The following is a 13,049-nucleotide window of genomic DNA, read 5'->3' as shown; positions in this document are numbered from 1 at the left end:
GGCTCTAGAGCGCAGGCTCAGTAGTTGTGGCTCGCGGGCTCTAGAGCGCAGGCTCAGTAGTTGTGGCGCACAGGCTTAGTTGCTCCGCGGCACGTGGAATCTTCCTGGACCAGGGCTTGAACCCGTGTCTCCTGCATTGGCAGGCGGGTTCTTAATCACTGCGCCACCAGGGAAGTCCTGCTCTACCTTTTGGATGCACCTTGGTATAATTCAGAACCAAGAACTCTGCAGCAGGGTGGTGTCTCCCCATCAAAGCCTACGATCAGCTGGGATTTACAGAGCAAGCAAGGAACATCTGAGGTTGGCACTTAAAGAATGAATGGATTTCCTCCAGGTGCGCAGGCAAGTGCAAGGAGGGAGGGACAGGGTCTTTCGTATCTGCTGCTGCATCACCAGTGGCTAGCCCAATTCCTGGCATACATTAGACACTGAAATATATATATATTTTAATGTGGTGGGAGCAGGGTGACAGGTTGGTTTTCAATCTTCCCACTTCTAAAGAACCAAACAAAGCCAACAAGGATAATGAGGAAACAATCCACCAACTATACTCCATCAGATCTCCACAAACTTCCAGATTCACATAAAGGTGGACAAACTGCCTAAAACAACAGATGGACAGGACTTCTGGTTTCAGTCCAACATGTAAGGAGCCTGGGAGTTGCCACTCTGTCCTAACAAGCAAAAAACTGAACAAACTGAAAATTCAGCAACTCTTCTTAGATCTGTCAAAGAAGTGAGGTCACAGGGCAAGGCACTGCCCCCCAAATTAGAAAGACAGTCGGGTGAATACAAAGAAACACAACTTACCAGCGCAGAAACCCACGAGCAGAAACCTCCAAGGGAGCCAGTTCCGGGGCAGGAAAACCTGGACTGTAATTGAATTGCTGGAAGCTCCGGTGTGGATGAGTCTGAGAATCAAAAACTCCAGGGACACCCCATCGTGGGGGGGAGGGGTCCCCACGCTCTTGTGAGTTTCCCTCCAGGAGCCTGACCAGGTTCTCACAGTGAATATAGAAGAGACCCCCACCCCACCCCCATGCTTCCTGCAGGGGGAGAGGAAAAGTAACACTTTTAAAAGACACCAGACCGTTCTGTTCTTAACAAGACCTGCTCTCAGGAGAAACTGCTTAACCAGAGCCTAAGCGGCTGGGGTTTTATCAGGGTCTAAGTGACCTGGGGAAAGAGAAATACCAGCTCCAGCTGGCTCTAGCCTTCTACATGGAGGAAGGGAGATAGCCAATTCCCTCTGTGTTTTAATCTCCTCTTTAGTCATATTGGACTGTGGCCCACCTGAATGACCTCATTTTAATTTAATTACTTCTTTAAAGACCCTGTCTCCAAATACGGTCACATTCTGAGATACTGAGGATTAAGATTTCAACACATGGATATTTGGGGAACACAACTCTGCCTATAACATCACCCTACTAAGAATCTGACACTAAGCTTATGATTAGAGATGATGTACATTGTTCTGTGCCTCCTTTTTAAAGGCTAATCAAGAACATTAGACACCTGTGTTAATTTTTTTTTTTTTTTGCGGTACGCGGGCCTCTCACTGTTGTGGCCTCTCCCGCTGCGGAGCACAGGCTCTGGACGCGCAGGCTCAGCGGCCATGGCTCACGGGCCCAGCCGCTCCGCGGCATGTAGGGATCTTCCCGGACCGGGGCACGAACCCGTGTCCCCTGCATCGGCAGGCGGACTCTCAACCACTGCGCCACCAGTGAAGCCCACCTGTGTTAAATTTAAGCAAAAGCGTGAAGGAAATCATTTCAGCACCTCTGAGGTGACTTGTTGGCTCTAAAGGTGAATAAGGTGATGGCAACGGTTCTTCAGAGTTTCTCATGGGCAGGTAGATCATTGGGAATCACAGGAGTACAACTGTTCTCTTGAAAAGGCAGTTTGCGGTCCTGGTGGGCAAGCCCATCATGTGGGCTTACTTCCTGTCAAGGTACTTTGAGTACCAGCAAGAAGGCTTTTGTCCTTCAAGGTTCTTTATCCACTACATCTTCTACAATACCAACAGCAGATGAGCAGAAAAATTCCCAGGATTGCTATCAGGATGCCAATCCCTGTGGCTCTTCTTTGATGAGACTGTCCCTCCAACTGCTGGTTAGCAGTATGTGTAAAGATTGCTTCTTTTGTTCTTAATCTTTTTTCCCCCTCACCTTGAGTCCCATGATACTCACAAGTTTAGATTTCTGATGGATCATCTGTGATGGTTGGATCTCAGGTATGTGTATGCATGTATGTATATATATATATATGTTTGGCCTTGCCATGCAGCAGCATGTGGGATCTTAGTTCCCTGACCAGGGATCAAACCCGCGCCCACAGCTTTGGAAGCACGGAGTCTTAACCACTGGACCGCAAGGGGAGTCCTCAGGTCAATATTGAAGCTCAGGTACCCTGGTGATGTTGGCTAATTAGGTGTCCTTGAGGATGCCCTGGCATTCTTCCAAGGTGGGGACTGAAAGGCAGCTGGCAACAACTCCACCGGAGGGGCCTGCGGGACAAAACCCCACATAGTGGGGCCACTTCAACCAATCTGGGGACATGCTCTCCAGCTCTTTTGCTTTCTGGAGCCCAACCAGGAAGTCCGGATCAGATCTTATACAGGCTCTTCTTTTAGTCTTTGAGTGGTTTACAACTTCTTTATTGATGTTCTTTTTTACTATATGTAATATAGTAAGTGCCTTCTACATTCTAGGCATTGAGCGCTAGAGGAAGAGTGGTGAGCGAAAAAAAAAAAGAAAGAAAAGAAAGGACTTCCCCGGTGGTCCAGTGGTTAAGAATCCACCTTCCAATGCAGGGGATGTGGGTTCGATCCCTGGTGGGGGAACTAAGATCCCACATGCCACGGGGCAGCTAAGCCCATGCCGCAACTACCGATCCCGCAACTACTGAACTCGTGCGCCTCAGCTAGAGAGCCTGCATGCCGCAACTAAGACCCAAGCAGCCAAAAATGAATAAATAACTAAAATATTTTAAAAATAATAATAAAATAGAAGTTTAAAAAAAGAAAAAGAGAAAACAAATAACAGACCTGGCCCCCCTGTCCTTATATAATGACCACAGTAGAGAAGAAAACATTAATCAAATAATCATACTAATACATACATAACTACAAATTGTAAATGGGCTATGAAGGAATGTTTCAAAGGGGAAACTGACCTAGCCTTAATTGTCAGAAAAAGTTTCCATGAGAAAAATAACATTTGATGTGATGACTAGGCAAAGAGTAGGTACTCAGTACATGTTTGTAGAATCTGATTCTTCTCCTAGAAGCTTCCTTTTCAAATGTGGATGTGGAAAGAGCTAGAGAAAGCAGAAGAAAACACAATGAGGGTGGGGTGTACAGTAGAAATTATCTAGAAACTGAAAAACCTCCTGAGTTTTTTGGTTTTAAAAAAAAATATTATTTATTTATTTTTTTGGCTGCTTTGGGTCTTCGTTGCTGCACACGGGCATTCTCTAGTTGTGGCGAGCGGGGGCTACTCTTTGTTGCAGTGCACGGGCTTCTCATTGTGGTGGCTTCTCTTGTTGCAGAGCATGGGCTCTAGGCGCACGGGCTCAGTAGTTGTGGTTCACAAGCTCTAGAGCGCAGGCTCAGTAGTCGTGGCACATGGGCTTAGTTACTCCGTGGCATGTGGGATCTTCCAGGACCAGGGCTCGAACCCGTGTCCCCTGCATTGGCAGGCAGATTCTTAACCACTGTGTCACCAGGGAAGTCCCCCTCCTGAGTTTTAGATCAGAATCTGAAATTAACAGTCTGTGTGACATTGGGCATGACACTCATCCTCTGTTTTCCACCTATTATAACACTTTGAGATTAGACTGGCTCAGGGTTTTCCAAAGCAGGTACATATACCACTGGTGCTAAGCAAAATTATTTTAATTGACACATGTTTGCATGTTAATAGTTACTTATTTTTAAATGAATATAAATAATATAAGGACCATAAAAAATCTATGATTTCAAAAACAGTATCATTCAGGAGAAGATTCAAGTAAGTAGTGCTGAGCCTTCCACCTCCTATGTTGGTGAGTAACAAGAACCAGAGTCATCCTCCCACAGTAAAAAACTAGAAAACTGAATATATATATATATATATATATATATATATATATATATATATATATATATATATATATATATGAAACAGCAGTTTCCAGACATTGGACAGCATGAAGCACAGGACTGGATGCCTGAGAGATGGATAACAAAGGAAATGAGCCCTGTAACTACCCCAGCTTCTGCCCAGAAGCAATTTCCGGACCATAGGCACAAGGAGGGGAGACCTAATCAGAGCCCAGGACCCTTATTGAGTGCAGGGGATAAAGATCAGAACTCAAGGAAACTCAGGCAGCCAGAAATTGTAGGGCATGATTTTGGAAAGCGTAGAATTGAGGTTCAAATTGTATGTGGAAGTAAAAGCATAAAAGATAGGGGTGGGGGATGGAAGTATATGATTGTAAGGGTACAACATTATTAGAAGATGGGCTGTGATAAGGTAAGTATACATGTTATAAACCTTAATGAGAAAATTAAAATATTAATACAGAGAGGAATAGCTGATAAGCCAACAGTAAAGATAAAATGGAAATCTCAAAATTACTCAGTTACATCCAAAAGAAGGCAGAAAAAGAGGGAGAGGGAACAAAGAATAAGAGGGTCAATTATTCTTGCAAGAATACAAGACAGTAGATTTAGACCCAATCACATAAATAATTATATTAAATCAAAATGGTTTAAACACTTGAATTAAAAGACAGAGATTGTGAGGTTGGATAAAAAGGCAAGACCCAGCGTATGCTGTCAACAAACCCAAAGTTTTAGTTGGAGATGTCAAGACTTCCCCTCTCCCTAACTGCAAGAACAAAGAGACAGAAACTCAGTAAGGATGCAGATTTTAATGCTGACCCTGTTGACATGACCAGAACACGCCACTGAAGAAGAAAAGAATACACATTCTTTCCAAATGTACATAGATTCACTAAAATAGACCCTATCATTGGCCATATAACAAGTCTTGATAAACTTTTTCAAGTTGACAGCATACAGAATATGTTCTCTAGCCACAAAATATTAAATTAGAAATCAGTTAGAGAAAGATATCTAGAAAACTCCCCCAAATAGTAAATTTAAAACACAATTCTAAATAATCCGTGAGTCAACAAACAGATCACAAGAGAAGTAACAAAATATTTAAGTTGAATGGAAATTGTAAGAAATATATCAAAACTAAAAATTTCTGCTCTTCAAAAGAGCACCAAGAGAACAAAAAGTTAAGAGAGAACAAAGAGGTAAGAGATTTGAAAGAAAATATGCACAGTACTAAGTACTTACATCAAAAATGTAAATGCTGCTGAAAGAAGATATAAATCAGTGGAAACACATTCCATGTTCATGGATTGGAAAAGGGTATTGTTAACCTGTCAATACTACCCAAGGCAATCTACAAATTCAATGCAATCCCTATCAAAACCCCAATGATTTTCTACATTTATTTATTATTTATTTTGGCTGTGCTGGGTCTTAGTTGTGGCACATGGGATCTTCGTTGTGGCATGTGGGCTCTTAGTTGCAGCGTGCAAACTCTTAGTTGTGGCATGTATGTGGGATGTAGTTCCCTGACCAGGGATTGAACCCGGGTCCCCTGCATTGGGAGTGCAGGGTCTTACCCACTGGGCCACCAGGGAAGTCCCCCAATGACGTTTTTTACAGAGAGAAAAAAGCCATCCTAAAATTCATATGGAATCTCAAAGGACCCCGAATAGCCAAAATAATCTTGAGAAACAAAAACAAAGCTAGAAGGGTCACACTTCCTAATTTCAAAACTTACTACAAAGTTACAGGACTCAAAATAATATGGTACTGGCATAAAGACAGACATGGAATAGAAAAAAAGAGTCCAGAAATAAACCCTCAAATACTTGGTCCAATGAATTTTGACAAGGATGCCAAAACCATTTAATGAGGGAAAGGACAGTCTTTTTGACAAATGGTGCTGGGAAAAGTGGATATCCACATGCCAAAAAATGAAGTTGGACCCTTATCTAACTCCATATACAAAAATGAACCAAAGACCTAAATGTAAGATCTAAAACTATAAAACACTTAGAAGAAAACACAGCAAAATCTTTATGACACTGGGGCTTCCCTGGTTGCCCAGTGGTTAAGAATCTGCCTGCCAATGCAGGGGACATGGGTTCGAGCCCTGGTCCGGGAAGCTTCCATATGCTGAGGAGCATGGAGAGCCCGCTCTAGGAGCTGTGCTCTAGAGCCCGCGAGCCACAACTACTGAGCCCGTGTGCCACAACTACTGAAGCCCACATGCCTAGAGCCTGTGCTCCACAACAAGAGAAGCCACCGAAATGAGAAGCCTGCGCACTGCAACAGAGAGTAGCCCCCCTCGCCACAACCAGAGAAAAGCCTGTGCACGTCAACGAAGACCCAACACAGCCAAAAATAAAGTAAATAAATTAATTTAAAAAAAGAAAACCTACAATGAGATACCACCTCACTCCCATTAGGATGGATAATGTTAAAAAAAAAAAGTAAATAACAAGTATTGGCAAAGATGTAGAAAAACTGGAACACTTGTGCACAGTTGATGGGAATGTCAGATGGTGGAAAACAGTATGATGGTTCCTCAAAAATGAAAAATAGAATTGCCGTATGATCCAGCAATTCCACTTCTGAGTAGTATGTACCCAAAAGAATTGAAAGCAGCATCTTGAAGAGATATTATATTTGTACACCCATGTTCATAGCAGCATTATTCACAATAGCTAAAACATGGAAGTAGCCCAAGTGTCCATCGACAGATGAATGGATAAAAAAAACGTGATAATACAGACAATGGAATATTATTCAGCCTTTAAAAGGAAGAAGATTCTGACACATGCCACAACATGGATAAAACTTGAGGACACCATGCTAAGTGAAATAAGTCAGTCCCCAACAGACAAATGATCACACATACATGAGGTACTTAGAGTAGTGAAAATCCTAGAGACAGAAAGTAGAATGGTGGTTGCTGGGGGCTGGGGGGAATGGGGAATTGGGAGTTATTGTTTAATGGGTATAGAATTTTGGTTTTACAAAATGAAGAGCTATAGAGATGGATGGTGATGGTGGTTGCACAACATTATGAATGTATTTAATACCACTGCACTGTATACTTAAAAATGGTTAAGATGGTAAATTTTATTTTATATGTATTTTACCATAATAAAAATAACCAAAAAATGAACATACGTTGAACTAAAGGAACCAGACACAAGAGTACATGCTTTATGATCTCATTTATCTGAAACTACAGAAAAAGAAATTCTAATCTAAAGTGACAGAAAGCAGATGAGTGGCTGCCTAGCTCCAGGGATGGGGGTGGTGGATTGATGGGGAAGGAGCACAGGGAGTATTTTGAAGTGATGGAAATAATCTCTATCTTGATTATGGTGGTGGTTACATTGGGCATATAAATCTGTCAAAACTCATAGAAATATACCCCTATACTGGGTGCATTGTGTTGAATACAAATTATACTGCAATAACATTGATTTTTTTTTTAAGCAATGTGCCAGAATGGCAGGAAATTACTACTTCTGAAAGCAGACAGAGTTCAAGAATAATTTCCTCCGTGGCCAGACTAGTACAGCCTCATCTCGATAAAGCTGATGGCAATACTTACAGCTCTCGGGAACAAAGTGATGACGCACAAATTATGAAAACACAGTCCTCTGCTATTATAAATGATTTTATAGGTCGCAGGCACATTAAACTAATTGTAACCAGAAAATGAAATCAAGGGAACAGTGCTGTGATGACTCACAGAGGTGTATGAATTATACCACAGCTCTCTGGAAGGTTCAGAGTAAGCTGGTGTGTGTTTCACACCTTCTGCCCTATTGCATGGAAATACAGCCAGTACAGTTGATAGGAATTTCCATAGAAGAAATTTCCATGCTTCTTCCCAGGAAAATAGCAAACTGTCACCTGACAATAATTTTGTCTGTAGTAGGTATCTTTTTCCCTTTCTGATTCTTGGTGCTGGTTAACATTAAAAGCAAAAAAAAAAGTGACTCCTCTTATTGATGTAGAACTTCGTTTTTCCCTCAAACTAAAAATGTGGAGCAAATATCCCTTTATTTCTGACTGGTCATTAACTATTCCATTCTTCTCCCTCTCTTTTTTAAGCAGGCAAGTTTTATTATCAAATGTAACCTTTCTACAAAAACTCAGTAGTATTGTAGTAAGTATTACTGCCTATCAAAGTCTTTCAGAGCTTTGGGCAGACAGCATCTTAAGACAGCAAGTATAAAGAATTGTTTTTCTGAACTTCAGTGCCAGTTATCACCAACTTTCACACAAAATGGTTTTTGTTTCTTATTTTTATTTTTCCTACTGCAGTTAAAGGTCCGTTGCTGGTCAGTGAAGAGGGAATGTTTGACTCTCAATTCAAGGTGTTAATCCAAGTAATGCAAAGTTAACAAAAACAGCAGCCATGTAAATCTGCATGGCATTGCAGCCAAGCTAAGGACGTTATGAGTAACTCAGAGAAACACATGCATTCATACAGATGGCCAGTGGGCACATGAAAAGATGATCAACATCGCTAATTATTACAGAAATGCAAATCAAAACTACAATGAGATATCATCTCCCACTGGTTAGAGTGGCCAACATCAAAAAGTCTACAAACAATAAATGCTGGAGAGGGTATGGAGAAAAGGGAACCCTCTTGAACTGTTGGTGGGAATGTAAATGGATACAGCCACTATGGAGAACAGTAAAAAACTTAAAAAACTAAAAATAGGACTACCATATGACCCAGCAATCCCACTCATGGGCATATACCCTGAGAAAACCATAATTCAAAAAGAGACACGTACCACAATGTTCATTGCAGCACTATTTACAATAGCCAGGACATGGAAGCAACCTAAATGTCTATCGACAGATGAATGGATAAAGAAGATGTGGTAGGGGACTTCCCTGGTGGTCCAGCAGTTAAGACTCTGTGCTTCCACTGCAGGGGGTTCAGGTTTGATCCCTGTTGGGGAACTAAGATCCTGCATGCCACACAGTGCAGCCAAAAAAAAAGTTTAAAAAAAGAAGATGTGGTATATATATATACGATGGAATATTAGCCATAAAAAAAGAATGAATAATGCCATTTGCAGCAACATGGATGGACCCAGAGATTATCATACTAAGTGAAGTAATTCAGACAAATACCATATGATACCACTTATATGTGGAATCTAAAATATAACACAAATGAACTTATCTTTGGTACAGAAACAGACTCACAGGTATGGCAAACAGACTTGTGGTTGACAAGAGGGTGGGGTAGGGGTGAGAGGGAAGGATTGAGAATTTGGGATTAGCAGATGCAAACTATTATATATGGAATGGATAAATAACAAGGTCCTACTATATAACACAGGGAACGATATTCAATATCCTGTGATAAACCATAATGGAAAAGAGCATGAAAAAGAATAAATATATATGTATAATGGGTCACTTTGCTGTACACCAGAAATTAACACAACATTGTAAATCGACTACTTCAATAAAATTTTAAAATAATAAATAAATGCCCACTTGCAATCAGCAAGGAGTCAAGCCTGCTGCTTGCTGTAAGGATTTGGCTTCATTGGCTCAAATTTTTCACTCCACCAAAATATAGAGCACAGGCCCACTGTCCAATCATGTTTGCTGAAAATACTGCAGCCTGAGTATAGACAAAGGTTCCCTGAAGTTGCTAGAAATTGTCTTATTTCTGACGGTTTCAGGATCACCAGACATCTTTCAAACACTGGGCTAGTATGCTCTGTAGTTCACAAAGACCTGAATGCCCACTGGGTAGTATGCCGGGGATGGCTGCGGTGCTCGTGGGTTCAAAAGCACAGAGGGCTGATAAATGGCAGCTTCAGTAGGAGTAACTGCTGCAGGAACTGGAAATGTGTAGGAAGGGGGAGACAGGCGTGGGAACTTACATGGCGATGGGGATAAGTCACTTCGATTTAAAATGCCCCCCATTAACACAAAGCTCATCTCCTCAGCTGAACACTGAAAGACTTCATATCTGTTCTTCATGGGGTTTTTTTTTGTTTTTTTTTTGCGGTACTTGGGTTTCTCACTGCTGCGGCCTCTCCGGATGCGGAGCACAGGCTCCAGACGCGCAGGCTCAGCGGCCATGGCTCACGGGCCCAGCCGCTCCGCGGCATGTGGGATCTTCCCAGACCGGGGCATGAACTCGTGTCCCCTGCATCGGCAGGCGGACTCTCAACCACTGCACCACCAGGGAAGCTCTTTATGGGTTTTTATGACACTTCTTTTTTTTAAATTTTATTGAAGTGCAGTTGATTTACAATATTGTGTTAGTTTCTGTTGTAGAGCAAAGTGATTCAGTTATACATATACATATGCTAATTCTTTTTAGATTCTTTTCTCATATAGGTTATCACAGAATATTGGGTAGAGTTCCCTGTGCTTTACAGGAGGTCCTTGTTGGTTATCTATCTTATATATAGTGGTGTGGGTATGTTCAGCCCAAGCTCCTGATTTATCTCTTCCCCCCACATTTCCCCTTTGGTAACCATGTTTGTTTTTGATATCAATACGTCTGCTTTTGGGCTTCCCTGGTGGCGCAGGGCTTTTCAGCTCTGCTGCTTTGTGGTTCAGTGAGAGGGCTGGTGTGGGCTCATCTGTGGCATCTCAATAAGACGGAGCAGCATCATTAAATAAAAAATAACAACAATGACAATTAACTGAATCTTTGGAAGCATGTGCCGTCAAATGATACCACCCTCTTTCCTGCTATCTGCTGGCCAGCTGCTCATACCTTCTTATTCATTGATGATTTTAGGACCTGTCTTATTCCATGATGATTTTAGGACCTGTCTTATTCTATGCTCTTCCCCTGCCATTTCTGACATCCTTTTAAATAATCTATCCACACCCAGGCCTCTTAGTTTCCTGATTCTTCCCCTTCAGTGATCGAGACTTTCTCTCTACCTCAGTCACCCACTCTCATAGTCACACCCTAGGCTTCATCATTACCAACAACTGCACCATTTCCAAGACCTCACCTTCAAGCATCCCTCTCTTTGATACCCTCCTATGTCTCTAGCTTCTTTCTTTCCCCTGCATCTAAGCAAGTGGCTGGAGAAAGACCCACATCCTTCCTACATGGCCTCATTTTTTTTAATGAATTTTGTTTATTCTTTTTTTAAAAAATAATAAATTTATTTATTTATTTTTATTTTTGGCTGCGTTGGGTCTTTGTTGCTGCACGTGGGCTTTTCTCTAGTTGCAGTGAGTGGGGGCTACTCTTCGCTGCGGTGCGCGGGCTTCTCATTGGGTGGCTTCTCCTGTTGGGAGCATGGGCTCTAGGCACATGGACTTCAGTAGTTGTGGCACTCGGGCTCAGTAGTTGTGGCTCGTGGGCTCTAGAGTGCAGGCTCAGTAGTTGTGGTGCACAGGTTTAGTTGTTCCGCGGCATGTGGGATCTTCCCAGACCAGGGCTTGAACCTGTGTCCCCTGCATTGGCAGGTGGATTCTTAACCACTGCGCCACCAGGGAAGCCCTACATGGCCTCATTTTAAATTTATGATCCCAGAACTCCAGACCAGCAAGCCTCTGCATTCTGCTCGTCATTTCACCCTCCACTCTTTTTCCTTCACCAACCTCCAAGATCCTCTCCCTGACCTCACTCTCAGCTAACGGTCTTCCTTCTGATTTCACTGAGACTCAGTTCCATTGTACTGAATCTCTGAGCAGCATTTGGCACTACTGATAACTCCCTTCTCCTCAGGACATTTTATTTCCTTGACCTTGGGATACCACCCTCTTCTGGGTTTCCTCCTCTTTCACTGCCCTTTCCTTCTCAGCATCCTCCTCTAGATCCTAAATGCTCAAGTGACCCTGGCCTCCCTCAGCTGTCCTCTCTTCTCTATCTACAATCATTCCCTAGGTATAAGTATAGTCAGTCCTGAGGCTTTATATATTATATATGTCTTAGTGAATCCCAGTTTAAAGTCCCAGCCTCAGGGCTTCTCTGGTGGCCCAGGGTTAAGAATCTGCCTGTCAATGCAGGGGACACGGGTTTGAGCCCTGGTCCGGGAAGATCCCACATGCTACAGAGCATCTAAGCCCGTGTGCCACAACTACTGAGCCTGCGCTGTAGAGTCTGCGAGCCACAACTACTGAGCTTGCATGCTGCATCTACTGAAGTCTGCACGCATAGAGCCCATGCTCCACAATAAGAGAAGCCACCCCAGTGAGAAGCCCGCGCACTACAACAAAGAGTAGCCCCCACTCGCTGCAACTAGAGAAAGCCTGCGTGCAGCAATGAAGACCCAACAGAGCCATAAATAAATAAATAAATAGATAGATAGATAGATAGATAAATTTATTTTTAAAAAAATCCCCAGCCTCTGAGTTCTGTCTTTCTGAAGCTACACTCATAAATCTAAATTGCCTATTTTTTCATATATTAATTTTTATTGAATTTGTTAATGTTACAGTTTTTGCACTGCCAAACCATGCCTGAGAATTCAAAAAAAGAAATGGTACAACAGACAGCCTCGACTACAATCCTGCAGCCTGTGGAACAAAAACCACATTCACAGAAAGATAGACAAGATGAAAAGGCAAAGGGCTATGTACCAGATGAAGGAACAAGATAAAACCCCAGAAAAACAACTAAAGTGGAGATAGGCAACTTTCCAGAAGAAGAATTCAGAATAATCATAGTGAAGATGATCCAGGACCTTGGAAAAAGAATGGAGGCAAAGATAGAGAAGATGCAAGAAATGTTTAACAAAGACCTAGAAGAATTAAAGAACAAACAAACAGAGATGAACAATACAATAACTGAAATGAAAACTACACTAGGAGGAATCAATAATAGAATAACTGAGGCAGAAGAATGATAAGTGACCTGGAAGACAGAATGTTGAAATTCACTGCTGTGGAAGAGAATAAGGAAAAAAGAATGAAAAGAAATGAAGACAGCCTAAGAGACCTC

Source organism: Leucopleurus acutus, assembly GCF_964270905.1.
Source record: "Leucopleurus acutus genome assembly, chromosome: 16".
Taxonomy (NCBI): Eukaryota; Metazoa; Chordata; class Mammalia; order Artiodactyla; family Delphinidae; genus Leucopleurus; species Leucopleurus acutus.
Note: the sequence above shows the minus strand (reverse complement) of the source record.